Raw genomic sequence first — 26,857 nt, forward strand, 5'->3', positions numbered from 1 at the left:
TTCCCAATGGGCTCGAAAATTGAGAGGCTCATTAATATTAATGAACCTCGCAATTTGCGACCACATTGGAAATCCCAAACAGTGTAATTATTTATTTATTTTATTATTTTTATTTATGGTTTTTCTAGAGCGCGTAGTCACCCCTAGGGTATCCCAGCGCTGAACCTCTTACTCACAGGGGGGTATGGTCAGGAGTGAAACTGGCTCTGGGGAAGAGTAAGGTTTTAAGCGATTTCCTGAACCGCAGGAGGTTTGGTTCTGCTCTGAGGCTCAGGGGGAGTGCGTTCCATTTTTTTCCCGTGTTGACCCGAGAAGCGGCGGCCACCTATACGGGCCTTCTTAACCTTGGGGATGGTAATGAGGTTTCCGTGTTCGGAACGAAGCGCTCTCGTGGGTCTGTATGGTGTGATCCAGTTGTTTAGGATAGGGGGCCGATGTTATGAAGTACCTTGTGGGCCAGACAGAGCGCTTTGAAAGTTACCCTTTCCCTGATGGGGAGCCAATGCAGCTTCCTCAGTGCGGGCTTAGCAGATGTTCTGGCCGGGGTGTTTGTTAGGAGACGGGCTGCGGCATTTTGGGCTTTTTGCGGCATAAACACAATGTTGTACACTTCATTTAGCGACTCGCAATTTGCCACTCACAATGTGTCGCCAATTGCGAGGCGCTAAATTAAATGGTTGTACATCTGGCCCCAAAATCCTTAGTACTTTGAGTATTTGTTTTGTGTGCACACGTGTGTATGTTTTTCGAATTACTGTTTTAATTTTGAAATGTAACTCATACAAATTGCTTGGGGGTCCCCGGCTTCCAGTGGTGACTCAATGGGGGTCCTCAGGAGTCAAAAGTTTGGGAACCACTGCTCTAGACTGACATCCAGTCTCAAAATCCCAGCATACAAGAAAAAAAGCATAGGTGAAACAGCTCACCGTGTGGAAGCAGCTAAACTATGGAACGTGTTACCCCAAACAATAAGGTTTACTAAGAATCATTTCAGCTTTGGAGGGCCAGTAAAGAGCTTGCTCTTCCCAATATGATCACAATACAACTATCTGTAGCACGAATATGACAGTTAAAAAAAGAATTCTGCTATGCACATAACAATGCATATATATTTATACCTTACACATTTATGTATATACAGAAACTAAAATGAGTATCTGCATATGTAACCGATGTGTGAATATACATGCGTGATCAGATTTGGGTTTAGGCTTTTTATAGGGATGCACCTGTGTATGAACGTATACGTATATATATTTGTAAAAGCAGGTTTATGCATTACATGGACACGTCTGGGTATATAAATTTGGCTATGTGCATAGGATTATGCATTGGTAACAATATAAGAATTGTATACACAAACAAATGTAAAAAAACTGTTATGTATAGGACTATAAATGTAGGTTTATGTATTTTATGTACATGTATGTCATTGAATGTAGGTAACATATGCAAGTGTGTACCTATAATCCTATGTATTTTTATGCTTTCTGTAATGGTATGAAATATACTCGATATTAATAAATGACACTGCACACATATCCAAACATGAAAAAAGTACATCTGGGCGTGCAAATGAGTTGGTTTATATACATGTGTAATGTATATGAGTTTATACTTACATGTTTAAGGATATACATATCAATAGGAGTAACGAATGTTTATAACACCATGTATATTTATGCACTACATATTTGAGTATATAATATGTGGGTTCATGCCTTGAATAGAGATATGATCATGTAGTGTATAATACGTCTCCCTTGCCCTCCACTATATAAATTATCCCACGCCTTTCAGACTACAATGGACTCCCAAACATGCTTTCCACAAATCTCCTCCACATTTGCTACCGTGCCAGAGGGGCTTGTTTGCCGGCGTCAATCGGGCCCTCTCCTTGCTGAATTCACAATCAACTGCTGCATCGAGTCAGTGGTGTCCACTTGGAGCTCCTTCGTTGTTAGCCACCAGACGAACTATTCCACCAGGTCCTTTATTGCCCCTGAACTGTTCCAAGTGAGCACAAGTTGTTACTGCGCTAGCAGACACTTGGGGCTGCTCCCTCGTATTATCGAGGACTGGCAAGCGGGCCCCAGGCGGTGACGCGGTATTACCCTGGACTGCACTGGGGAAGTGAGAAGAGATAGGTCGTCCACCCAGTCACTGGGGTGCATCTTCGAGGCCCCCTGCGGATCAGGAACAACTGCTGAGTGATGCTAGTTTCTCGGATGGAGCTGAACCCCCAATTTCTATTAGCGGCAAGTTTGACTCTGTTCTGGCAGTGCTGTATAGGCCTGGTACCGATATAGAGACCACACAGGCCTCAATGGAAAGCAAGATAGACGCTGTGACGACCAATCTGATGCTGCTTCATGGGGATCACTGCAGGTGTGGCTGTACCATTTTAAGTCTGATCTTTTAGATGGTAAGGTCACTGGTGCAGTAACATCACCACATGCTCAGATGGCCTCTGGCTGACACATCCACTGGCGGTAGCGGGGAGGGTGGAGTTATTAAAAACGGTGGTTTTGCCCCACCTTCTATATTTCTTTACCAACCTTCCTATTCACATCCCTGTTGAGTTCTTACGTGCGGTTGATCAACAGATTCAAGAGTTTATGAAGAACAAGTCACAGTGCAGGGTGGCTTTAGTGACACTCTTCTATCCCAAGAGTGGGGGTTAAGGGGTAGGAGGGCCTGGCTGCTCCGCATTTCGAGCAGTACTACTTCACAGCCCAAATCCAATTGATTGCCAAATGGCTGACGGGTTTGCACTGGTCAGACCACACATATTCAGCTAGTTGGAGCTTGCCTGCCATTCTACATCTATTTCACCTTTACACACACATGTACCAGACTCGCTAATTCTAGGTGTTGCGTATTGTTGCTATCGAAGATGCCTTCACATCACTAAACATGTAATTCCCTATGCACCAAGGTAAACCTAGGACTCGTGGGTCCACATCGACAACTGAACTGACAGCATGGCATACTGCGGGCCTACACACTGGGGGACCTGTACAGTTACGGTACCTTGCAACATACAAGATGTTGCTGGAGCAGGACAGTCTACACCCAGATCAAGTTTTATTTCATAACTCACAGGTTGCCACACTAGGGAATCACTGGGGAGACATAACCACCTAACAGCCCATCCATCTCGCAATCCAGTATGTACATGTGATGGGTAGGAGTAGGTGCCCAATACGTTGGTTTGCAGATTCACTCTGCTCCCACACTATTCCACAGCTCCTAACTACACTAGGAAGTGGACTTAACAACACCCACGTACTGATAAGGAATTGGCCGCTTTGCTGGAGGGGCCAAGGAACGTGCCACACAATGCCCGGTTTGAGCTTGTTCAGCTTTACATAGTTCACAGTGTTTATCTCACACCTGCCAATGTTAATCGGTTTTACCATATGGAGGATGCAGTTTGCCAGCGCTGCACCCACATAGCCACTGACTTACCACATATGCTTTGGTCCTGCCCCTGTATACAGGACTACTGGACTAGCATCACATTTATCTGCATGCACTGAGCACCAGAGCCTGGACAAGTGGGAAATATGCATCCTGGCGTTGTTTCGTAGACACAAGAAACACAGGGGGACTTCCATCTTTCTAGTTTGGGGGTTCTTAGTGGCTAAGTGTCTTATTACCCGCAGATGGAAATCCTCTTAACTCCCACAGTTTGCAGCTTGGGAGCAATCAATGCTTAATTGGACACAACCCAAAAGTGTAGTCCTGCATAGAGAAGACATGCTTGGGCTGAGAAAACAACCCATTGCCACTTACTGGGATATTACTTTATCTGACTAGTAGTCTAATCATACACACGAGTCAGACGATATCACCGACACTGTGGCAGGGGCCCAGGACATGTAGGCGGAGGTTGTTGACTGACGTGATTGGTCTTGTTCATCAGGACTTGTTCATCAGGACACCCCTCACGCACACACTTTGAGGTCATTAGCACTAATTATTTAACTCTGCATCCTTCAATGATGGAGGGTGTGAGGAATGTTGGTGAGTCGCTATGCCGTGTGGTCTTTTACGTTGTTTTGTGAGAGTTATTGTTACATTTTTATCAAAATGCTTGAATCGGTCCCAATCTTAGTCTATGATTCGCCTGGCGATCCGCCTCAGCTATTTTTTTTGCAGGGATTGCCATACAAACATCTCTTTAGGCGTACCGACATGTAACTCTTGTACATGTGTCCTCATTCATAGCTTAGCACTCTTATTCATCCTGGTCTGCTAGAGCTAACTCACTACTGAATCCTTACATTATGGACATTCCATGCTTATCAAGTTATCTTGTCTAATTGATGTCGTTATGGCTTACAACGTATATTACGCTAACCGTCCCTTGCAGAATCGTAGTACTGTAAAATTGAAAAACTTCAAACAGACTCAAAAACACAAGCCTTACATTATTGTCTGTATTTAAACTTTCCTTCTCGTTTTTGTACTTCACACAATTTCTTTGACTGTCCCTGTATAATTTGCTTCTGGTTCATTGTACAGCTCTCCACTTCACCCTTAAGCTTTTATAAATACATACACAAAAAATGTGGCAGTTAAATTCACAAATATAACCCGAACTGTCACACGAATGCCAGCATTATTTTTTATCTTAAAAATAAATAAAAACCACACTCCACAAGCCGTGACTAAAACACAAATTTTGTTGCCAATAAATATCATTAGCTAGTACTCGTTGACACATGTGAGGTCTTGTCTTATCGTCATATTGACAGCAAAAATGTAGATGCTATAACCATATGACAGAAAGGCAAAGGTGACTAGGTTTCCAGTGGAGCTTATATTTTGAAGACTGACATGTTTCATCAAACTTTGCTACACATCAGATTCGTACCCCAGAAAGGGATCCTTGCTCGAGGTCATATAATGAAACATTAGAACAACGAAGCTAGGTGCTTAAATTACTTACTTTTGATGCCAGGTTATCAATGTCAGGTGAGGACCTTCGCCCATAGTCTTTGCCTGACGTTCGGGTATATTCAGAAAGCTAGGACCTTAAGGGTTTTGGCTGAGGTCACCAAATATTTTCCAGGGTATCTACTAGGCATGTCTATATTTAGGTCATTGACTGACAAAAGCGAACACATCTATTTGACCTCACTAAACAGGGAGAGACAAAAAAAACATACAAGCATGTGTCCATGCCAGACATTGGGTACATTTAAGTGTTCGAATCTATAGACGTAACTTTAAATTTAAGATAGGTTAAGAAAGACACCAACAAGGGCAAACCAGACTTCCAGGTAATATTTTATTTCCATTTCCTCACTTGTGAAAAATCAAGAAAAGGGTCCTCATCTTAGGCCAGAAAATATTTTTAAGCATTTGAATCTATTAATTATCCCTTGTTGGAAAGCAGAGAGAATAGCTTCATGTCTGCCGAAGCTATTTTTCAAACTTGTCCTATGGTCTTTTAAAAGTGTTCACTTCACGTGCCAAGTTAAGGTTTGAATGAAGAAATGTGATGGGTTGGAGCAGTGTGCTGCCTCTAAATATGGTGAAAGGTGCCCCTGTGAGAGACACGCCGGTTGAAAGAGGAAGTACTATGCAACTTTAAATTTATGTACGTTCGCCCTCTTTAATCCAATCGTTTGCTTCGTAACGACATTGCAGGTTGCGTGGGGCTCAGTGGCTGGGAGAAAGGTGCAGCCAGGAAAGGCCCACAGGCAGGGGCACTCTGCTGCCATCGGAGAGCTCTACAAAGCTGGCAGAGGTGATAAGCCACTGGGCGATCTGCCCATTGAGGTGTAGATAGGGTTACATAACTATTCCAGGCGCAGCTCACGTGCTCCAGGATGCAGATAATGATGCTCTCCACAGAGAGTGCTGCTCCAATATGCCAGGACAGCGATTAAAATTCCAGCTTATCCGGTTCGACTGCTAATGCTCAAATAGGCATGCCCTGCTACCCAAGGCTTGAAGCCGCTCAAGGTGCTGGTGGCCGTGCAGAGTTCTAGGAGTGGTGCAGGTTACTTACTAACTTCAGGATACCAATCTTACAGGTCCAATCCAGAGGCAGTTATGCAACAGGTTTCAGAATGTTGGTAGTGTCTACTCTAGTAGGTGGAGCCTCACTGCTCTTCCTTATCCATACTAGCCAAGTACGAGCCTGTGACAATAGCCACATTCATTCAGGTATGTAAAAGATACACTTTCATGCCAGTATATTATTTTAAGTAAGCAAACCGTCATTTCTATGCTATGATCCTCAGTGCCACATAGTACACTAAGTGTCATGACAATTCCAAAATCCTCACAGCCCAAGAATGCACACTCAACTGCATGCCAGTGTCAATGCCACCCCTCCAGTAAGTACAGCACTATTTCCATTTAGTAGTCTCATTGCCCCAGTAAGCAGATCACCACTGTCATGCCAGTATCCTCATTGCCTACCAAACTAAAAACACGGTTGCTATCCCTAAATCCTCACTGCCAGGATGAAGAAAATCACCAATGCTACACCGTAGTTTTTTGCCCCAATATGCCAAGCACTGTTGACATTGCAGTTTTTGCACTGACAAGTTAGTTTCCATATTGCCTACTATGTTCAGAGCTTAGTGGGGCTCACGGAGCAGCTTCGCTTGTGCCACCGTTGTTGACACATTCACTACTGCACTCTGGGTCAGTGCTAAGGGTGCGGGGAGGGTATTGTGAATAGTAATACTATGATCTCCCAAATAAAACTTTCTAGACACTGCCCTCCTCTATCCCTCCGTTATCCTATTTAATCCAACTAAGAGGCTCATATGTCCACTGCTTGAGTTAACAACTTAAAATGTCCCTTAACTAATCCACTTTGGTTTATGAAGTAGAGTGCTACTCGTCGAAAAGTGCTTCAATGCCTCTTCAGGGGTATAGTAAGTGATATATAAATAAAATTACAGTAAGAGATTGAATCTTGGTTTCAGAAGAATCTCTACAGATGGGGATGCTGTACTGCAAGCAGCATGATGGGAGTTTGGCGCCCCATCTAGAAGGGCAGCGCTTCCGATGGACAGGCAGAGGGCATGAGCTTCGCCTGACCAATTGCTTGCTTTGCTATCCACACGACAGTTAACTCTGTAACACAAGTCTTCTTTTGTACTTCAGTAGGCCAATGACACAGAACCCCATCCATCTCAACACCGTGAATTGTGGCATGGAGACAGCCATTACAACGTTATGGCCAAAACTAAAGCGAAGAACTGGTGATGCAGTTGGACTGAGTGGGGCGGTCACACAAGCGGCAAACACACAAGATTTAATTTCCTTTCTTCATAGAGCAATATTTCCAAAAAATCACTCAGTAGGGGAAAGCCAGGCAACAGGGACACTAAAATATACATATATTGTTTTAAACTACACATAGTCAGTGTATCATGTAGGCACCATGCACAAAATATGCCCAAACTTCAACCACTGACAGCAACAAAGCCGATTTCTCAGCAGGCTACTTGAAACTGGTATAGTCTGAATGCATTGCTCTATCTAACCGCCACTGCTTTAGTAATGTGAATAAAGATGAAATCCAGAATTGATATCTCAACTTTGTGTGGCTGCATCTAATCAAGGTAGCAAAACTTGAGGGGTAAAAAGGTGATGATGGATGTCAGATCAACCACTGTCCACAGTTTTTCCCCCAGGCTGGGTATGCTTAGCCATATTTATCGGACAATACTTCTAAGGGCTAGTAGGCTGCAGCAGTCTAAGGAAGTTGCATTCCATGTTCTAGACGAGAGCCCTTCACCGACCCCCTAGTTCCAGGATAAAATGTGTTTGGTGTTGAACGCATTTAAGAAGAAAACAATCTGCCTTTTGCAAACTAACGCAAGTTTAAGGTAACACTCCTAGAAGAACAACATAGTATTCTGTGCCTTAGCTTGAAGCATCCAAAGCTAAGAAACGGGTATACCACACCTAATCTGCACATCAAGCGCTTCAGATTTATGCCATAAATCTGGAGTGAGATCCCGCTCTAAAAGACTGCATTTGCCAAAATTAAAGATTTTTTTTTTTAGGTAGTGCATAATAATGAATGTCGCTTCCCACTTACTAAATACAGGCTATTAATGGTGGGTTTCACATGCAATGTAGAGGTCGCTTTATGATGGGGAAACAGCCTATAACAGTGGATGAAGACCCCCCTCCCCCAGAAGAGGGGCGTGGGCTGGATGTGCTGACCTACATCACAGGCCTAGCTGGCACTCAGATGGCAGATGTCTCTTCTCTTTTGTCCTGTACAGGGTCTTTCACTGTCACCAGCACCCATGGTGGGTACAAAAACTCGCTTTATCCCTCGACTTTCTACAAACTGATATGTAGCTCCAAGGCATACTCCTTCCTAGACGGAATGCGTACCTGTCAAGGAGGTGCCGCCGCCCCAAGAGTCAGGAAAGGTGACAGTCTAACACAGGCAGGAGAGGGGCACAGCCTGTGGGAATCTGTGCAAACATGAAGCAGAGGGCAGAGCTCAAACCAGCTTAGCCAAAGGAGAAAAGATACACAGGTTATACTAACTAGGGTCAGTGAGGGAGGGGGGGGGGGCGTCCACAGTGAGCCCCAAAAGACTATGGGCAGGTACCAAATAAGGTATGGATTGCGTTTACCTTCGCTGCAGACAAGTGTGTGAAGGGGGGGGGGGGGGGGGGAGAGAATCTGGCACAGTGCACTATATGACACTGACCCAGGGGTGTACACATTATACCACTGGTTGGAGAAAAAACAGGAAAGGGCTGCTCACAATGTATTTTCCTGCTGCTAGAGAGAGCTCGTTCTAGGCACAAAGACTGCTGTCTGACACTGTGCAATTGGCATTTCCAGAGGGATCTGTGTCTGGCCCACAAGATCAGTGTAGGCCACCAGGCAACACTGCTGCAGGAAAGAACGACGTGTGTACTGTTGTCTGAGGGTTTAATGATCCCTGGACCCGAAGAGACAGCTCTGCGGTCTACGAATTAAGATTGTGCAGTTTTACGACTCAACCCCGTAAAAGCAGTGTACACAAAGAGAAATGTCTGGTATGAGGCATGGAAGGACTGATACCAAATAAATACAACTGCAGACGAAGCCTGTAAAAGGATTGTAACCTGAGGGATAGCTCTACTTGTCAAGTTTTGAAAGCAGCGTGTATTTTATAGCAATGTGAATAGGATACCCTTCCAATATATGTACAGCAACATGCGTCAGGCCATCAAGATCAGCGACCTCACAGCACACAAGACCACAGACCATGTAAGAGGGAACAAGTGCACGTTAACACTAATAAATATGACACAGTTACACGCACTTCAGCGCATTTACTAACATATGTGCTCACATGCACAATCACAAATTGTAGAGCGTAACTAAAACCGACAGCTCGTTTTTCAAAGAACAAATACACTGTATGAGATTGACTCCAAGCGTGTCGCCGGTTTGGGCAGAACCACTCCCTGGGCAGCTCCCTCTGTAAACGTCAGGAGTGACACCTAGAGGGTTATGGAAAAACAAAAAGTAACACTAACATCGTCAGACTTTTATGCAAACTTGAAGTCTGCTGTGCCAGAGCAAAAACTACACATTAGTTCGTCACCCTCATGTAGACTTCAGTGCAGATTTAAAATGCACGAACACTTCAGTCGCTCAAATCACAATAATCCGAGGTCTCCAAGGGCAGAAAACAACCCTGAACGCTTCGCACGCCTCGCGCATGCGCGCAGAGCAGCGGATAACGACGACGCTGGCATGTAGGCAGGCGTCGTCGCCGTTACTGGCTCATCCCCAGACACCGAGGAGCCACGTATCAGCATCCGTTTGCACGCACCTCAACTCTCCAGAGGGGCCCGGGAGAGGAGTGCAGTCCCCGCCCGGGATTACATAATATACTTCAGAAAGATTGCATATGGCAGATATGTTTTTTCTCCCAAACACCACCTACGGACACGTGGTGTACATGAAATTCAACCTATTGCTCTTAAATAAACTCTGCGAAATAAAGGAATTGAAATGTCAAAATTAAAATCGGGGGAACAGTAGTTTTAATCGAAAAGGCTACGACTACTAGCAATTAACATCCTAGAAGAAACACATACATTAAAAAATATAATTAAGAGCTTTTATCTAAAGATACCTCGCACAGGTTTGCTAGCAAAAATGTAAACAAGCATCGGCCAATGTGAAGGCAGCAAACATGAGTGACACTGAAGCCAACAAATAGTAAACAATGGGTGGACTCCAAGCCCTTTAGTGTAAACAACGTCTTGTAAGCAAGTGCGCATGAGCTGTCGCAGACTCGATTTAAAGACTTCATCGATTTGGAATAACTCTACCTGGGCAATAATGAAAGTCATAGCTCCAATGCCACTGACATCCACCTAATAATCTTCCCAGACATTGAATGATTTATCTCCAGTTTATAAGCGTTAAATATATTTTGGAAATTCAACCATTTTTCTCTTGAACATCAACTTCTTAAAAAGAGTTCTGAAAATACACGCATTTACATCTCGAACATGTGTTTTTCAATTTTGGCATACATGTATTAAACCAAGCAAAAGCTTTCCATGTAATAGGCTTGGCAGTAGACAGTTAGCTACTTACAAGTAACTGGAGAGCTACTGGTTGGAGAAGCCAGTTATAAGAAGTGGAGTCGCTCCCCCATTAACCTGAAAAAATCATACTCTCTCACCAAAGTAGTCTGTCTGGAAGTATTTCAAAGTCACCGTTACCATATCTGTACTTAGGTAGTGATCCAGAAACGAACTCAATCTAGGCTTGCGTTAGTCTACCTCTCACCCAAACCTTGGCAGAAGAACGTGAAAGGCTTTTTAAAAATCGAGGGCATTTGTGGAATGAGCCAACTAGGTCCACAAGATCACGAGGTGTACAGTACCATTGAGTCCGGTAACAACAAAAACGAGCATTGGCATAGCCAATAGGTCTTGCCTTTTGGACATTAGAAGTGTTTAGTTATCCAGCACAATATCCTTGGTGCAATAACACAAACTGTTGCAAGGCTAAACACTTATAAGGTCCCAAAGGCGTGACCTATTGGCTATGCCAATGCTGGTTTCTTTTCATTCTGGTGTTTGTAGTCCTGATTTTTTTTAATGGTATAAAAATGAACTACAAGTCTCACGATGCAACCCAAAATTCTAGACTGGATGAGTTACCCACGCCTGTACCCGAGAAACTTGAAAGCTCAGATCTCGTTGCGGTGTCGATTTACTGTACATACTTAACTACTCCTAAAAACAAAGGATGTTCCACATCTTTATTTCGATCTGCACCCGTATGGCCATGCGAACGGGTGCAATATTATATATTTGGTAGCTTTACATACCCACGTCCAAGGCAGTTAAGTACTGGAACATTAAATGGGAGTTAAAAACGAACACAATTTATGTACTAGCAATTTTCCAATCCCTCAGATCACCCTGGCTCATGCTACAACCCACCTTCGCCCCACCACCTGCCCCACCAGGCTTCCGTCGAAGTTTGCACAATGAATACGCTGCTGTGGTCCCAGTGTCTGCTCAGTCACTGGCAATCCCAAGGGATGTAGACACGTCCCACCAGCAGGGTCAGTGTGCACTGCCCTAGAGCAGTGTGTATGTGTCTTGAAAAGTTAAAACACTACTGCAGCCTAAGGAATTAGTCGAGATCGCCAGCCTATGGTTTGATTAGAGCTTTACATGGACCTAAAACGGTCTATGTACGGACTAGGGAAAGGCTGTGCCTTGATCAGGAATGGTATGTGCCCGCGCGCCGGTTCCATGAGGCCTCTGGTGAAGAGGCCGTGGATCAGCAGGTGCACAGAGCGCTATGTGCAGGACAGGGTCGTCTTACTGCGCCAGCCATGCAAGGAGAGGCAAGACGTTTCACAGCTCACTGCTTTATGCCTGAACACCAGCTCCACCATTCTTTGAGTCATTCATAGTCACAACTGCAGAAACTCTGATTTAATACACACTTCCACATACTACATAAATCCATGGAGTGATTATGTATTGCAAACAGTCTCGGGTATACCCAGAGCTGCCGAAAACCCCATGTCTGGAGGACCCCAAGCCTCGACTTTCATGCCGATTACTACCAGTTGTGCTACATAAACCAAAGCTGAGAAAGAACACAGCTCCCAGAATGCACTGGGATTGGGAACATGTCGACCTGCCTAGGTGGGATACTGTGTTGTGGTGTCATCAGATAGAGAATTGAATGAATTTCTGCATTGCTATCACTGTTGGCTGCTGGAAGCGTGAAAGAGGGGTTTCAGCAGCGTGTGGATGAAGCAGACAGAGGGGAGCGGGTAGGCAAGCAGGGAAATGGATAATGACGACAGCCTGTGATCTGGCCCTCCCCAGCCACCAAAGTTATGGAACACGGAGCGCTTGTGTTGCCATTCACGTAGTCGTTTCTGGGCTGAAATGCACAGGCCCCAAAGTTAAGTAACAAGCAGGGGTGTAGCTCCCATTTACGCATCAGGTGGAGTGGCACCAGAGTCCATAGGCCTAATGCTTAATTTGTAAAACAATGCCAGGGGCTGGCACTCGTCGGGAGGCTACAGCAGCTTGCACCACACATTGCCCTGGTCATGCTGCCAGTGATAGTAAAAGGCACAACCACTACATGTGGTAACGCGACGCTCCCTCCTCCCCGCAGAACACCCCACTCTTTCCTCTTACACTAGCAGCTTGTCCTCCAGGGCGGTGCAGAATTACTCTTCCATGTTAAGACGTTCCATGGTGCTGGTTGAGTCTCCAAGCCGAGGGTACAGAAGGGCCACACGTGTGATTCGAGCCGTACAAGACAGAGGCGTGCTCTGCTTCAGTAACCATGGAGCCGCCGGGCCGCATTCTGTTATCAGGGTGATGCGTCCTGGATGTGAAGGCGGGGCTAGCGAAGAGTAGGCAGAAAGGGTGTTGAGCCAAAAAGTGAAGAGACGAGAAAAGGAAGTAAAGGAGAGAGTCTGAGAAATGCGAAAAACGAGAGGAAGGAAACGATGGGAGAAAAAAAGATAAAAGGCGGCAAGCGGGGGTAGAGGGAATGAAACAAAGGTAGAAGATAGTGAATGGAGTTAAAATAATAGGAGCCTATGGAATGAGAATGTCAAACAAGCACGCAAGAGTTGCACGCGCCACAGCGAGACATCTGGTTTGAATTATCTCGCACGCATCTGGGCACAATAATTCAAACCAGATGGTGCCTGTGCGGGTAACCGCACGCAATAGGCTGTGGGCAGAGCATAGGCGGGACATGCGCCCGCTTTTGCCCAATTGCGTGCTCGTCTTTTTAACAAAGACGCACGGAAAGGCCAATAGCCTGGGACAAAACCAAAAGCACACGCATAAGAGTGTCGTGAGATTTCTAAAGCCCTTACATAAAGTCGAGCAGTGCAGCGCATGAGTGCGGCGCTAGGCTCTACCTAAAAAACACCCACTAGCTATTCACAGAGCAAATATTCGACACTTTGGCTGAACATATGCCTTACAAATACGTATGCCCGTCATGCTGGTGAGGAGGTCCTTACTTATTAGAAAATCTTGCAATGGGAGCCCCCTAAAGTAACTCTTCATCTTAGCATCCTGGAGTGAATCCCCATTCCCCACAGAACTTAAACTGTTTCCTCTCAGAATACCGTCCTTATTCTCGCTTTGTCAGACTGAAAACATACCGGAAACTTTCTAAACTATCCAGACTAACTAACCCTTCAAACATCATGCAGCCATTCAGAAAACCACACTTACATTCAAAATACAAAGACTCCCAACTGCTGTCAGTTACATGGCACATTCACACCAAAGACTCAACGCTACAGCTTGAACATACATGACATGCACCTTCAAAAGAAAAAAATTACGCGATTGCATCAGGCCAATGCAAGGTAAAACCATATATAGAAACTCAATACCAGTACATGTTGAAACATTACACTTGCTGTAATAGCGTGGGAGAGCGTGAGAGTGATAGAACCAAAAAGGTATACAGTGACAAGAGCAGCAGAGGAAAGATCAGAGGGATGCTTGACAGTAGTTAGGATCGGATCAAGGGAAGCAAGAACACGCATTGGCAAAGTCAACGGGTTTTTAAAATGCTGCACAGCATGCTCAGTCTTACGTTTAACCTACAATTGACTGGAATTTGGCTGAATAAGCTCCTATTTCCAAGGTATATCAAGGGCTTTATGTTGGGGATTACAGTAAAAAAAACTGTGAACCTGATTAATTAGGATGTTTCATTTGTCAAGAAATCTTTGGCAAAATGGCAGGTAAGTACTTCTATTGTGATTTCTCTTTGGCACTAAAACTTTTTTGTGTACAAGAGGAATCAGTGATCACTCTCCTGCCATTAGAACTTAAATCTTTTTTTAAAATCCTTAAGTGGCAAGAATAGCTATAATAGAGATACTAAATTTAGTAAGTCTAAAGAGACACTAAAGATAATAGCCAGGACAAACTCACCGGGAATCTCACAGAAATATTTATTTTGGAATTTAGAACATGGAACTAGACGACTGCTCACCTCATGTCGTATGAATCTCTTACCTTTAAAAAAAAAAAACTTGACTGCAAACTGGTCCCAGAATTTTAAAAATTTGTAGGTTTCTGTAGGCTGAACATTCAGACCGTGGATCATATTTTGTTTGTCTGTCCCGCATTGGTTCAGAGTCGTCGTCGCTGGCCTCGGCCGATGTTTCTACAAAATGGTGTTAAAAAGTAGCTTCAGCCCCTGACTTCCTCTTTTGCCAGAAGAACAAAACAGTCTGTGTAAAACTATTCAATTATTTTAAGGAGTTTATGTAGATATTTTAAATCTTTTATATATTCTTTTAAATGGGTTGTTAACCCCTGTGCCCGTCACCCTTTTATGAAGTATTAATATTTTCTCCTTTTCAAGATCGTATTTTGCACCTTCACTGGCTGCTATCTACTGCTCTTTGCACAGTTAGGATATGTTTAGCTCGTCTCATTTTTCTCTCTCGCTGCGAACCGTAAAATTCAATTGAAGCGAGACATTGGACTGTACTTTGCACATGAATTGGCTGCTACTGAATTGCTCTTTGCACAGATTAGGATATGCCCTGTTGCTTCTTTTTCTTGCTGCTAATTTTAAATTGAACTCTTTGCCGAAGCCCGATTTTGGATCATATTTTGCACATGAACTGGCTGCTATTTATTGCTTTTTGCACCCTCTAGGCCAGAGTTCTTCAAACTGTGGGGCGTGCCCCCCCCCCCTCCCAGGGGGACGCAACATCATCCCAGGGGGGGGCTCGCATGCGACCCTAAAATCTTACCTTTGTTGTCCTTCGCGTCGCAAGTCTTCACCCATTTCAAATGGGAATTTCTTTCATTAGAGAACATCCAGTGACAGAGGGTTGGAGGGAGGAGAAATCATTGGGCACGACGTGCCCATGCTTTTGTTTGCAAAGTGCTAACTGTTTACCATCCCAGGAGGGGGTTAATAGGTAGCGCTGAAATGCTTCAGCTGCAGTGGGAGGCAGGACGTCTCTTCCGCTAAAACCGAAAGCAAAGGAAGAGACAGTCCTGTTCCTTTGCATTCGATTTCAAAGTAGAGGAGACTATTTGCCTCCCACTGTAGCTGAAATGAATGTTCCATAGCTGCCAAGGTTTAAGATTGCTTTGTGTGACACTTTTATAATTTCAGAGTAATTATGAGTTACATTTCAACCACTGAGTGACACTTTTCTTGCGAGCAAAATCAAGCAGTAATGACGAGGGAAATGTATATAAACATTAGAAATGACACACATATTGGAGCAATAATTTAATGTATTCACTCGTATAAATTCTAGACTGCCTTGGCTGCAGAGTTTGTGAGTTATCAGTTTTTTAAAAACAATTTCTCTAATATAAAAATTTGCATTGTGTTTCTTGGCTTTTTATTTCATAGGATAACTGTTATTTAATGACAGAATCATACATTGACTTGGCTAAATATATTTACGAACAAGCTACCTGAGAGCTTCAGAATATTGAATGGCTTTTAAATGTGACATATTGTTTTCGATTGCCATGCTGCCACCGGCATTCCTATTTGATTATATTTTCCGAAATTCAAATGCTTTGTATGATCGTGGCGGTATTTAATTCACAGTTCTTCTTACCCCCATGCACAGTCCTCCTTCCTGTCACCTCACTCAGGTAAACTAGTTTGCCATCCTGCTCACTGCCACTTGGATCGCCTGTGGAAAAGGCCTATGTCGATTGGATAGTAAAGACTGTGGGCCTTGTAAAGTTATTTTCTGCCTCGTCGCCACTGTAGCAGACGAAGTCTCTCTACCAGGCCGGCAGTAGCTGGGCCGCCAAATCTACAGTTGTCTTAAACAGACACATACATACATGAGTAAAAAATACATCATGGCTGCAGGTCAGCCATGCCAGCATGGTGTTCTTGTCATCACTTGTGGCTCCGGACTGTAGGCCTCCCAAAGCAGAAGGTGGTGAGCCCACCCTAAACTAAAATCCCCCATGCTGTGGTAGTGCTCTTCCGTGGAGTGGTTCTGCCCTACTACTAGTACTACACTAACCTAGTCACATAGCTAAAAAAAAACTAACAACCATCTATTCACAGCAACAGCGGATAAGTGTTTAAAAAGATGTAATTGATAACTACAGTTTAGTTAATAGATGTGGTCTGTGATATGTGCGTGGCGGTCGATTATGTAGTGTACTAGATTCCAGAAATTTCTGTCAGGTGGTGGGGGGGCCCAACATCGAAAACAATTCAGCTGGGGGGGTGGGGGGGGCTCAACCTACAAAAGATTGAAGACCTCTGCTCTAGGTTATGTTTGGTTTGGTTTATTTTAATCCTTCTGCTGTTAATCCCAAATCCTATCTTCTGCCAGAGCGGTTACGTGGTACTTCCTAAATGCTTGAAAAATCTTAACTAGCACTGACGAGATGCATATTTTTTAATACTTACAGAAGCGGTTATGTTTTTGTATGGTCTTAAACATAAGTCGCTTGCTTTGGTTGAGGTCTTTCGGGCCTCTGTTCTTGCCTAGGAGTTAAATGGCATTACTGTTGAAAACCTTTGTTATTTAGCCTATTAGGGTAAATGTCAATCTACTAATGTTATGTAAGGGAAAATATAGACCCGCTATGTAGGCTTTACAAAATTTATGACGTCCGAGAAATTAGTTTTTCTTATGATTTACTTTATTTAATAATGTGTATGTATTTTACTGTGGATCTCATTGGAGTTCCAAATCTTTAATAAATATTGAATTGAACCTACAAAGAAGGTGATGGGACCAGACCATGTACCAACAACAATATAAAAGCTTTTCAACCATAGGGTACGAGGTTCACACCATCAATTCTCAGACACACACCAAGAGGCTATAGACAAAAGTAAAAAGAGTGTTACTTAACACATTTGCCCTCATACCATCCATAAACTGCATCATTCCGTGAAGCCCAATCATCTAAAAAAACATAAGGGTTCAGTTATATAAACAAATTTTCAATATGAGTTTCAGAATTATTCTCTTCGTTTACATTCCAAAAGAACGAGTAGCTCTTCACTTACTGTTCTTGTAAAATGTTAATACAAGCATACCCTTCTTTTCAAACAGCACTGAAGAGCTTGAGCCATGAAACCAATGCAGGAAATGAGTGGGAAGCTCGCTCTAACATGGCTTTACATATTCTGTATTAGTTTGTAACGAGTGTCTCATGTAGGCAGAGGATTCTTTTTGCTCGGAACTTGTAAGAGAAAGGGTTTGGCTCAAGAAACAGGACATGCCCTGAGCAAACAAAATAACATTGTATGTGCAAAGCATGGAAGTGATTTGGATGGTACGTGGAGCAGGGACAGACAGCCTGGTGCCACCAGCTTTAAGGGTGATGAAGGTTCCAGGGGCCTCGTTTCAGAGTACAATACCCGGGTTTCTACCTCCTCCAGAGAGGCAGAGGCCTCTTTGCCTCGCCTGTGTGGTAGTTTTTTCTTTCTTACTCCCCCTCTTATCTACGTTCCGCGATGTAATCCATGTGCACTCCCTCTCCGGTTCTCCCAAGATGGCGGCTCCCCCTTGGTGGTTTCGAAATTAGAGACCCTTCCTACTGGGGGGTCTCGGGGATCTGCGCTCGTTTTCCCACTATTTATTTCCTCCACTGGAGCTGCGCTTGTCCTCCGCCACCCTGACCTTTGTTGTTTCTGTCTGCGGTGATCGCTGGGCCGGAGGGGACACGTTTCAGTTTGTGCTATTTCCACTCGGCTAAAATGGCAGCTTCCATTGGCCGTTTCAGTTTCGCTTTTACCTTCACTCGCTGGGGGGTGATCGTTCTATTACTCCTTCCGAGGCTTGGTTGCAGGGGGGGCGGGGGTACTGCCTTAGTAGGCTTGCACTGACCACTCTTTGGTTAGCGGTTCAAGTGTATGCTCTTCTTGTGCTCTCCCTCTCCGGGTCTCCAAGATGACGGATCGGTGGCCTGTTGTGTGGACGGAAGTTTCTCCCCTCTCCAGAGAAGCAGTTGCTAGTTTGCCCCGCCCGTGCGGCCGTCCCGTTTTCTATTTCTTCCTTCTCCCCCGCTTAGCAGCGTCCTGCAACGTACTCAGTGTACGTTTGATATCCTTGTGGGCTCCCTCTCCGGTTCTCCCAAGATGGCGGCTCCCCCCTGGCGGTTCAGATGTTAGAGATGCTCTGGGATCTCGGGGGAGTTGCGCTCGGTTCACCGCTCTCATTTCCTCAACCGGAGCTGCGCTGGTCCTCCGCCTCGTCTTGACCCTTGTTTTGGTCTGTGTTGGTTCGAGGGCAGATGGGGTCGCGTTTACGTTCTTGCTATTACCAATGAGTTAAGATGGCAGCTTCCATTAGCTGGCACAGTTTCGCTTTTGCGTTCACACGCTGTGGGGAAGGTTGTTCTATTTGCTCCTTATGGGTCTCGGTTGTGGGGATGTAGCATCTTGGGAGGGTTGCACTGACCTTTCTTGGTTTGCGATTATGATCCCGCCTCAGTTCTCCACCGCCGCAGATCACCGACCACGGGTCCCGGGAGCCATCTTGGAGGAACGCAAGTTCTTCGTAACAGCTCTCTCCGATTTTCCTCGTTTTCAGTCCTTCAGCCCCAGCTGGTTGTCCCCATTCAGCACAACTATTGCTCTGGCATTTCCGATTTCTTTTGGTGTAGTTCTTTGTAAGTTTTGTGTGGTGCTTGCATGTGTGAATCTCGCTTTATCCCAGGGTGTAGCGGAGCACAGGATTCAGGCAACTTTCCCCATTGCCGTCCAAGTCACGCCCCCCCCCCCCCATCAAAATCTATACTGTAGCATATGAAGCATGACATTTGCCCTCCTTACCTGCACATGACATTTGCCCTCCTTACCTGCACAATTAAGACAGTTTTATCAAGTATACGTTTAAAACCTTTTTAGATTTTTCTAAGTCTGGAAAGTGTTTCGGATTTTAAGCATTCTACTGCTGATGATGTTGTTAAATATATGTGTTACTAGATAAAGTGAAGTCTGGAGCAACATGTAACGTCAGTGTAGAATGCAAACTTCAGGACCTCACACAGAACCCATTATTAGGTCAGGAGTAGGATGGTGGCAAGAAGAGTAAAATGAGTTGGAGCCATCTAGGAACATCAGCTCCAGGGACCAGCGGAGGGAGCAAGGTTAAAATGCTATGACAGCGTGAGAACACAAGCTAGGCATTTATGGCAGCCAGGAATTGCCAGAGGCGCGGGTTAGGACCTTGTGGGGACTACAGATTCCATAGCTTTTATAAATAATCTTTTTTTATGGATTACGCTGGAGGCTATTCAAACTGAACTACATCGTGGCGCTGTACTTAAAGCGCATGAGACAATTTCAAATGAAAGATTGAAGGATCTCCTACAATAATCGAACCGGTGACCCGCACATGCATATAGATTATCTGCAGTGGCCCTCTGCCCTATCCCACTAATCGTCTACGACCTGCATCCAGATTTGACTGCTGCAGCAGCCCGCTGTGTCCAAATTATACAGGATTGGGGTTATATGAGGTAACGCTCTGCAGAGAAGAGCCTGTGCACACGCGCGCCCAGAAAAGGCTAAAGATACAAGTGCTGTGGATCAGTAGAGATCACTGACAAACAAAGCCAATAGATTCGGATTATAAACAGTCCGTGCACCAGAACATACAACGTGCGCGTGGAGGGCACCCAAGGAGGCATTCAGTCATCTCAGCACACAAATCAACAGACCGACGCACACCTATGCCAACATCAGGCATCTGAGTGCATAAACCATAAGACGTACAGTCGCCTCTACAAATAGTATTAAGAACGCATTAGTACCCACCCACAGAGGCACATATTCATGCAAACAGACCAACAGACACAATCACACAATAGGGCGGTGAAAAGGGCACGTAATGAAGGGTACAGAACGGGTGCTGGGTGATGCAAATTTCATATGTAGCCCCTCTGCAGAGTAAAGTTCATTTCAAGAGGCCTGTAGTGTCAATGCCCATTCAATCTTTGGCCTCTTTTTTTTTTTAAAGCACTTTACATTTTGTCACAAAACAGATACTCAAGAACAGAGGCCAACCAGCACACATGATCCTATATTTAAAGAAGTATACAATCTCTCACAACATACACACACAGGAAGACTGATGGAATGATAACAGTTGGATCGACTGATACACCTACAGGCATTTATACTCCCAAACCAAGAGAAATATTCGGACCCCTATGTACATAACCAACTATCATGCAGGAACATATAGCCAATGGGACAGGTGAATAAATGTTTAATTAGGATAAAATGATGCCACTTAGTCATTAAGTCTTAGTCTGCGGATGAAATAGAACTTAAGATGGTGAGTGGAGTGGAAATGCCCATCCCATATTTCGGATATTCTTTAAGAAATCAGTTCCACCAAGCAACAGAATACTTTTTTCCATATACATCCAAGCCATTGCCTCTTGTGAAAGAGGCGGTACAACTAACACTATAGCGCTTTCTATGTTTATTGGTTAGTATAACTATTTTTTTATGTGTTTAAGGGCTGCAAGTTGCCTTAGAGATTCCTGCAAGCGACGAAAACGTCCTAGTAATGTGTTCTGGGAAAGAAAGAGTGCTCCTAGCGCAATAGTATGAAGAGCAGTCTGTACCAGATAGATCTTCCTTATTGCCGTTGCGTAGATCCCACATTTCTTTAGACCAGCTCTATTTTCATGAGCTTCATGAAGCAGGATTGGGTTCTACCCCAAAGTTTGAGCCAAGAGGATTTCTAGAGTTTCGGCCCTTGTACTTCAAGGTATGTACGTACGTTTTTGGACATTTAAGTCTGCTAATTGCACATATGTAGCATTTGAATTAAGTGTGGCACCTTTCAAGTACTCACAGACAACATGCTTGCGAATGACAACATGCAAAACATACGCTTAACACAGTATACAGCCCATCGTGTTATCAGAATAATTAGATTTTGTTATTAGGTGCATTACTCCAGGTGAAACAAAAAATAAGACTCCAATAGGTTCGAGCGAAGCAAAAGATTACAAATCCCAGACTATAATAAGTTTTTCTAACGAACGTTCGGGACTTAAAAATAGGAGTAATACTAGACAATCTGTCTAGGCCTGTGACACTACAGCCAGCAATTAACTTGACCAGATTCTTAGATTTATTTTCATTCTTACACATCCCATACATTTGAGGAATTGGATGTTCAAAATTTCCCATCTGTTGGACAGGGCTTGGGTGGGACCCGGGAGGGGGTGGTTTTATGGGGTTGGGGGGGGGATCGGGTAATTCAAAGTTAATGTCTTATCCTGTTTGTAGCGTTGATTGCTTTGCACTGCCTCTTGATTATCTGCTCACAGCCCCTCCGGTGTTCGGAGCGCTGTGAATGTCTTGTAATCATATCTGAAATGTCAATAAAATCTAGTTCTGAAAAAAAAAAAATCCATCTGTTGGGGGGTTCACATGAATAAAATGTGCTCCCTCTTTAATATTTGGAAACAGCCTAGATAAAACATGCTACACATTTGTTTCTATGCTTGATTTCCAAAAGTTTCCTTTGGCCTATTTATGTGAAAAAAGAGAGTACATTCTTTTAAGATCCTATGGCTTATCATATTAAGACATACCTGACCTTCAACTGGACCAATCTAAGTCCTAACAGTGGAAAAATCTACCCTTGTGATAAATAACACAAATAAGGTGCCTAGTTCCTGTAGCTGATCTATAGACAGACCGACTGACTATCCTACCACCATGTGTGATGGTTGTCTGAAGGTCTTGACGTGATAATGCCTCACTTGTTCAGTCTCTTCCATGAGCATTCATCAGATTGACAAAGGCTTGTCTTTACCTGGATGTAGCTTTGGGATTATTTGCCATATGTAGGAGCATCATTATAAACGTGTAAATATATATGTGTAATTATGTTTATTTTGGAAAGTGCACATTGGGTTGGGGAGGTTCTCTTTCAAGTATCTTTCCCAGGCTGCCCTTGAGATACAGCCTTTGCGTAAAGTAAAGTTTCTCACAGCAAGAAGCACTGGGACGGACTCCAAAGTGGGACACCCACAAGATGGGCACAGTGAATTGGGGGGGGGGGTAATCTTCCTGAAACAGCAACCATGGATATGCACAGGACAGGCCTGGCAACTTCGTCTCCTTGAAAAACAAACTGCAATTCCACTCTCGCTTCTCTCCCTCATTATATGGCAATGTTAAAGACCAATCTGTAGTCCCTTCTTAAAAGGATGACTTCATGGGAAAAGGTGGCTACCCAGTTTCTCCCTACTCACTTCAGTGTCTGGGTCTCCTCCCTTCAGCTACAGGAATGCAGGCAATACATTCCCACTGTTTGAGAAAGTCACCCACACCCTGTGACATGCTAAACCAGGTGCATCCAAATAGATTCCACTTCGGTTTAGTAATTAATAGTATGAGACAAACTTTAAGGATAAGCATCAAAAGACATAGTATAGCATTTGTAGAATCTCCTTTTCAATGTTTGCATTATTTATCCTGTATATTTCCACATTAATATCCATTACTGGATTGCTGCTAACTGCCCACTCCCCATCTCAAAGATAAAAGTCTGTTTTTAAAGTCATACTGTGCAATCTCGTAATACCTAATCTCCTCTGTCTCATATGCCAATCATACCAAGCAGCTCTTAGAACACAAATACTCAACTTACTAATGATCACACCTAACTACTACTAATGTAATCCACCACAAAACACTGGAGTAAATCCATGAAATAGTCTCTTTGAGAGCACAAGATTAACCTCAAAAACTAAACGCTAGCTACTGAATGTTACTAACTTTGGGTTCCGGAGAAGCATGTCCCTGGCATAAAACGATTCAACTCCTCATCAGGAGTAGTAAGCAATGTATAATACAATTACAATTAGGTCTGATAATAGGGAGAACTGGTTAAGACATCCGCTGGGTAGTTCGGCAAAAGGTATTAAACTACTTTGACATTGATGATTTATTTCAATCAGACATTTGCAGTAATTAGGTGGCACAAAATGTTACAAAAATGCACAGCCTCCAAATTGTTTCTGCGAGCAAAGGATTTGTTTTTTTCAAACAAAAAATAGGATCATGTATCAAATGAGTAAATTCCATACTGGTATAATGCAACAGCTACACTCCACATTGCATGCATGGAATACGCATACTGCCTCTCCAGTCACAGAACATACAATTCCACGAAATACAACAGCAGCTGATTATTTCATCTCCAAAGAACAAGCCAAGAGTACAATTAGTACTATGTCAGGCTAAAACTAGAAAACTCTTACAATATCCAGTTCATCCTTTCATACGGAGGCAATATCTATTATAATGGCGTTCCATCAGTGAACATTCCTAAACCGTCTGGGTGTATCATTCCATATAGACGTATTTACACAACAATAACATGTTTTAAAGTCACAGCCCACTCTGTTGCAGTGATTAGCGTTCGGGTGACCTCTCTCAACTCCCCGTGCCAGAGTGAACAACCCCATGCTCCTTGACTCCACTCGTTCACTCCACTCTGACTTCTCTTTGCAACATCTTATAGCACACCAGAACACGGATCTCGGCCACTTTACTGTACTCTGGAATATAGGGCGCATTGTAGGCCAGGTCCCCATGCCTGTCTGTCTATTGGGTAAAATTATGACTACTTGTGGAAGATCCTCCCCATAGTTTACAAATGGGGGCGTCATTTTGTGCTATGCCATGTTATAGGATGCTCCTCCAACACCTTGTCATCGCTTCAAACTGTCTCTTCGTGAGCCATCTCACACGGCACCCAAGGTACTTGTTCCTCATAAGCACTGCCCAGTTCCCATCTTGGACCACATATTACCATCTGCACATCCTGAAAGTTCACCTCGGGTGTCGTACAAGGTATATAAGATAGAAAGCCGGCTGTACTTGGCCCACATTACACCAACTCAGTGTATAAGGTTCCTTGTCAGATCTTGGTCCTGCCCGTCCCATCCAAAGGCAGGGTGATGCCAGTTCGCAAGAGACCGGCTGGGTGCCAAGCTCTGACAACCACCCAGTGCAAGAGTATTTGCCAGATCCTTGATCCGGATAAACAGCCTGCTTGAGCTATATAAAAAAAGCAGAGGGCGTTTCAAGCAAACTAAAATACGTACAGTGAACGGGAAAACCTCTTCAATACTATGCTGCATTCAAATTCATAGACATAAGTGCAGAAAGCTCAGTTGTAGGCAGTCTGATAATTCACTGAAAACCGGGTCCCTACAGCCCGTCCCTTTGCTCCTTCACATCTTTAGTGACAAGGCCACTATGCTTGCCACACTCTACAGCACATGCGCTTGGGCATTTATTGTACAAAAGAATACACTCCTCACAAATGGGGATTCGGACTGACCGAAAGGCCTATCCAGTCAGCCAATTTAATCCAGTCTGTCGATGCCATGCAAACGAGTGATCTGTACATTTGCCACAGGGTCATTCAAAAATTGTACCATGATTTACGTGAATAACTAAATCACCGAGTCCCCATCAGTTTAGTATGATGTTCCTGAGATGCCGCATATGATGTTCGTCAAAACTGTAAGCGCAATTAAATCCTTCAGGAGCTCTGCCGCAATAAAAAAAAAAAATCGTACAAAATGTGCTACGTTAAAATCACTCGCATAGTACATGCGACTGAAAAAACAAAACGGGAGGATTTCCTATGGTCAAATAAAGTTTCAGCAGCCTAACTAACGTGCTCTTCAGAACCTCCTGAAAGCCGTTAAACTAAAGCCAATACTGAAAGTGAATGGAAAGGTATTCAAAAGTTTGCCACCTTTAAAACTAGTCGACGAGAACCCAACAACCAGGGGGTATAAACATGGACAACACTTTACACCGACTTGAATTCTCTAAACGAGGTTTTTTAAATCCTATGTCAGTAAAAAGTACATACCTTTGATTACTCAAAACAGCACAGTCGGTCTGATAACACAGATCATATCTGGACAAAATGGAACATCAACACAGTTTTTAAAATGGCGACAGACAGGGTCAAGGTTCGGCGGTTTCCATGGTATGCAAAGTAAACATTCAGCACGCAGGTGCCATTTGATATCTCTTACAGCTTCCCCAAACAGCAAACGTGTGACATCATGCGTATTTTCCAGCATAACGTACGTGTGTAAACTACTACGTCAGAAAATAAGAATGAGAGTCGAGCTGGGGGCGGCCATGTCAGCACGTGACGTAATCAATTCGCGACAATCCGCTCGACCACTTGGAGGGCTACTCTGGCAGGCATAGGCATAACCCATAATCATTTTTGTTTACCACAAGACGTGCTGCCAGGTCGGGTACTACAAATAAATGGCCAGCGTTAATGGGCCCGTGTCGGAGCGACGTATACAGGTAGGAAGTGGCAACGGTGAAAGTTTCAACCCCCAACCATCATTGTACTCATGGAAAAGGGGGGGGGGGGGTATCGACAGGGATCACTTTTACTTGTCCTCGGACACAAGGCAAGTGACATTCCTACATCTCAAACTATGGCGACGACTGCCGCGACCCCATCCCTGCACAAATGCAAATTCAAGGATGGGGTCGGGACAGCCGTAATGCACACGAATCAGAGGGGAGGAGATCTATGTAGCTAACTGCCAATAACATTAGCGGCACCAACCCCCTTAAATCGATAGACACCCAGGCCTCCTCTCATACAACCACCAGACAGTCTGACTGGAGCCTGCAAACATTCCTCAAAGCACAACAATGGCCAGAAATAGGACGCGGAAAGAGAGAGAGGAGGCATAGATAGGAGGCAAAGGAGAAGGAAAATAGGAGACGAGAGGCTGCAGAGAAGACAGTGTTGAATAGGGTCTATGTATGCATAGTGAGGTGGGGCAGATCAGAGGATGAAAAGAAACCAAGGGGTGTTGGTTAGGAAGTGGAACAAGAAAGCAAAGACCAAATAATACAGAAACGAAATAAGGCTGGTGGAAAGGGAGCCAGGGGAAAGTGGACAGAGAAGGGGGGGGGGCACAGATGTTAAGACAGAGCATAGCTGGAAACAGGGACACAAATTGCATGGGATGCGCAGAAGGGAGCACAGATACAGAAGCGGGGAGTGGGAAGAATGGGGGTTAAAACTAAGTAAGAAGCGAGGATGTTAGATGAGGCAAGAGTAGGTAGAATAAGAAAGCTACACATTAAGGTAAATAAATGTGTGCTATACATGTAGGTCACGGAAAAAGTAAAGGAAAATAGGGTGATGAGAAGAGTGAATTGGTGGGAGACGAGGCAGGAAGAGACCCAGTGATATTGTACGGACGAGGATCACTAAAATGAGCAGCACCGAAGAGAGCATGGAGTGGGGAAGCCAACCAGAAGGTCG

The 26,857-nt window shown here is 44.1% G+C and overlaps 1 protein-coding gene across 3 annotated transcripts in view; it reads right to left on the bottom strand.

The window, feature by feature from the left end:
* The window catches only part of ZMIZ2 (zinc finger MIZ-type containing 2), a 369,395-nt gene that overhangs the window by 341,698 nt on the left and 840 nt on the right, over window positions 1-26,857 (bottom strand). Inside the window, exon 1 of one of the 3 annotated variants that reach the window (XM_086943419.1) lies at window positions 25,421-25,521. The exons of the other annotated variants lie outside the window; for them this stretch is intronic. The gene's annotated coding sequence lies outside the window, so the exon portion shown is untranslated. Of the gene's footprint in view, window positions 1-25,420; window positions 25,522-26,857 lie in introns of those variants that run through there. 3 annotated transcript variants of the gene reach the window in all.

Source organism: Lissotriton vulgaris, chromosome 11 (genome assembly GCF_964263255.1).
Source record: "Lissotriton vulgaris chromosome 11, aLisVul1.2, whole genome shotgun sequence".
Classification (NCBI taxonomy): domain Eukaryota; kingdom Metazoa; phylum Chordata; class Amphibia; order Caudata; family Salamandridae; genus Lissotriton; species Lissotriton vulgaris.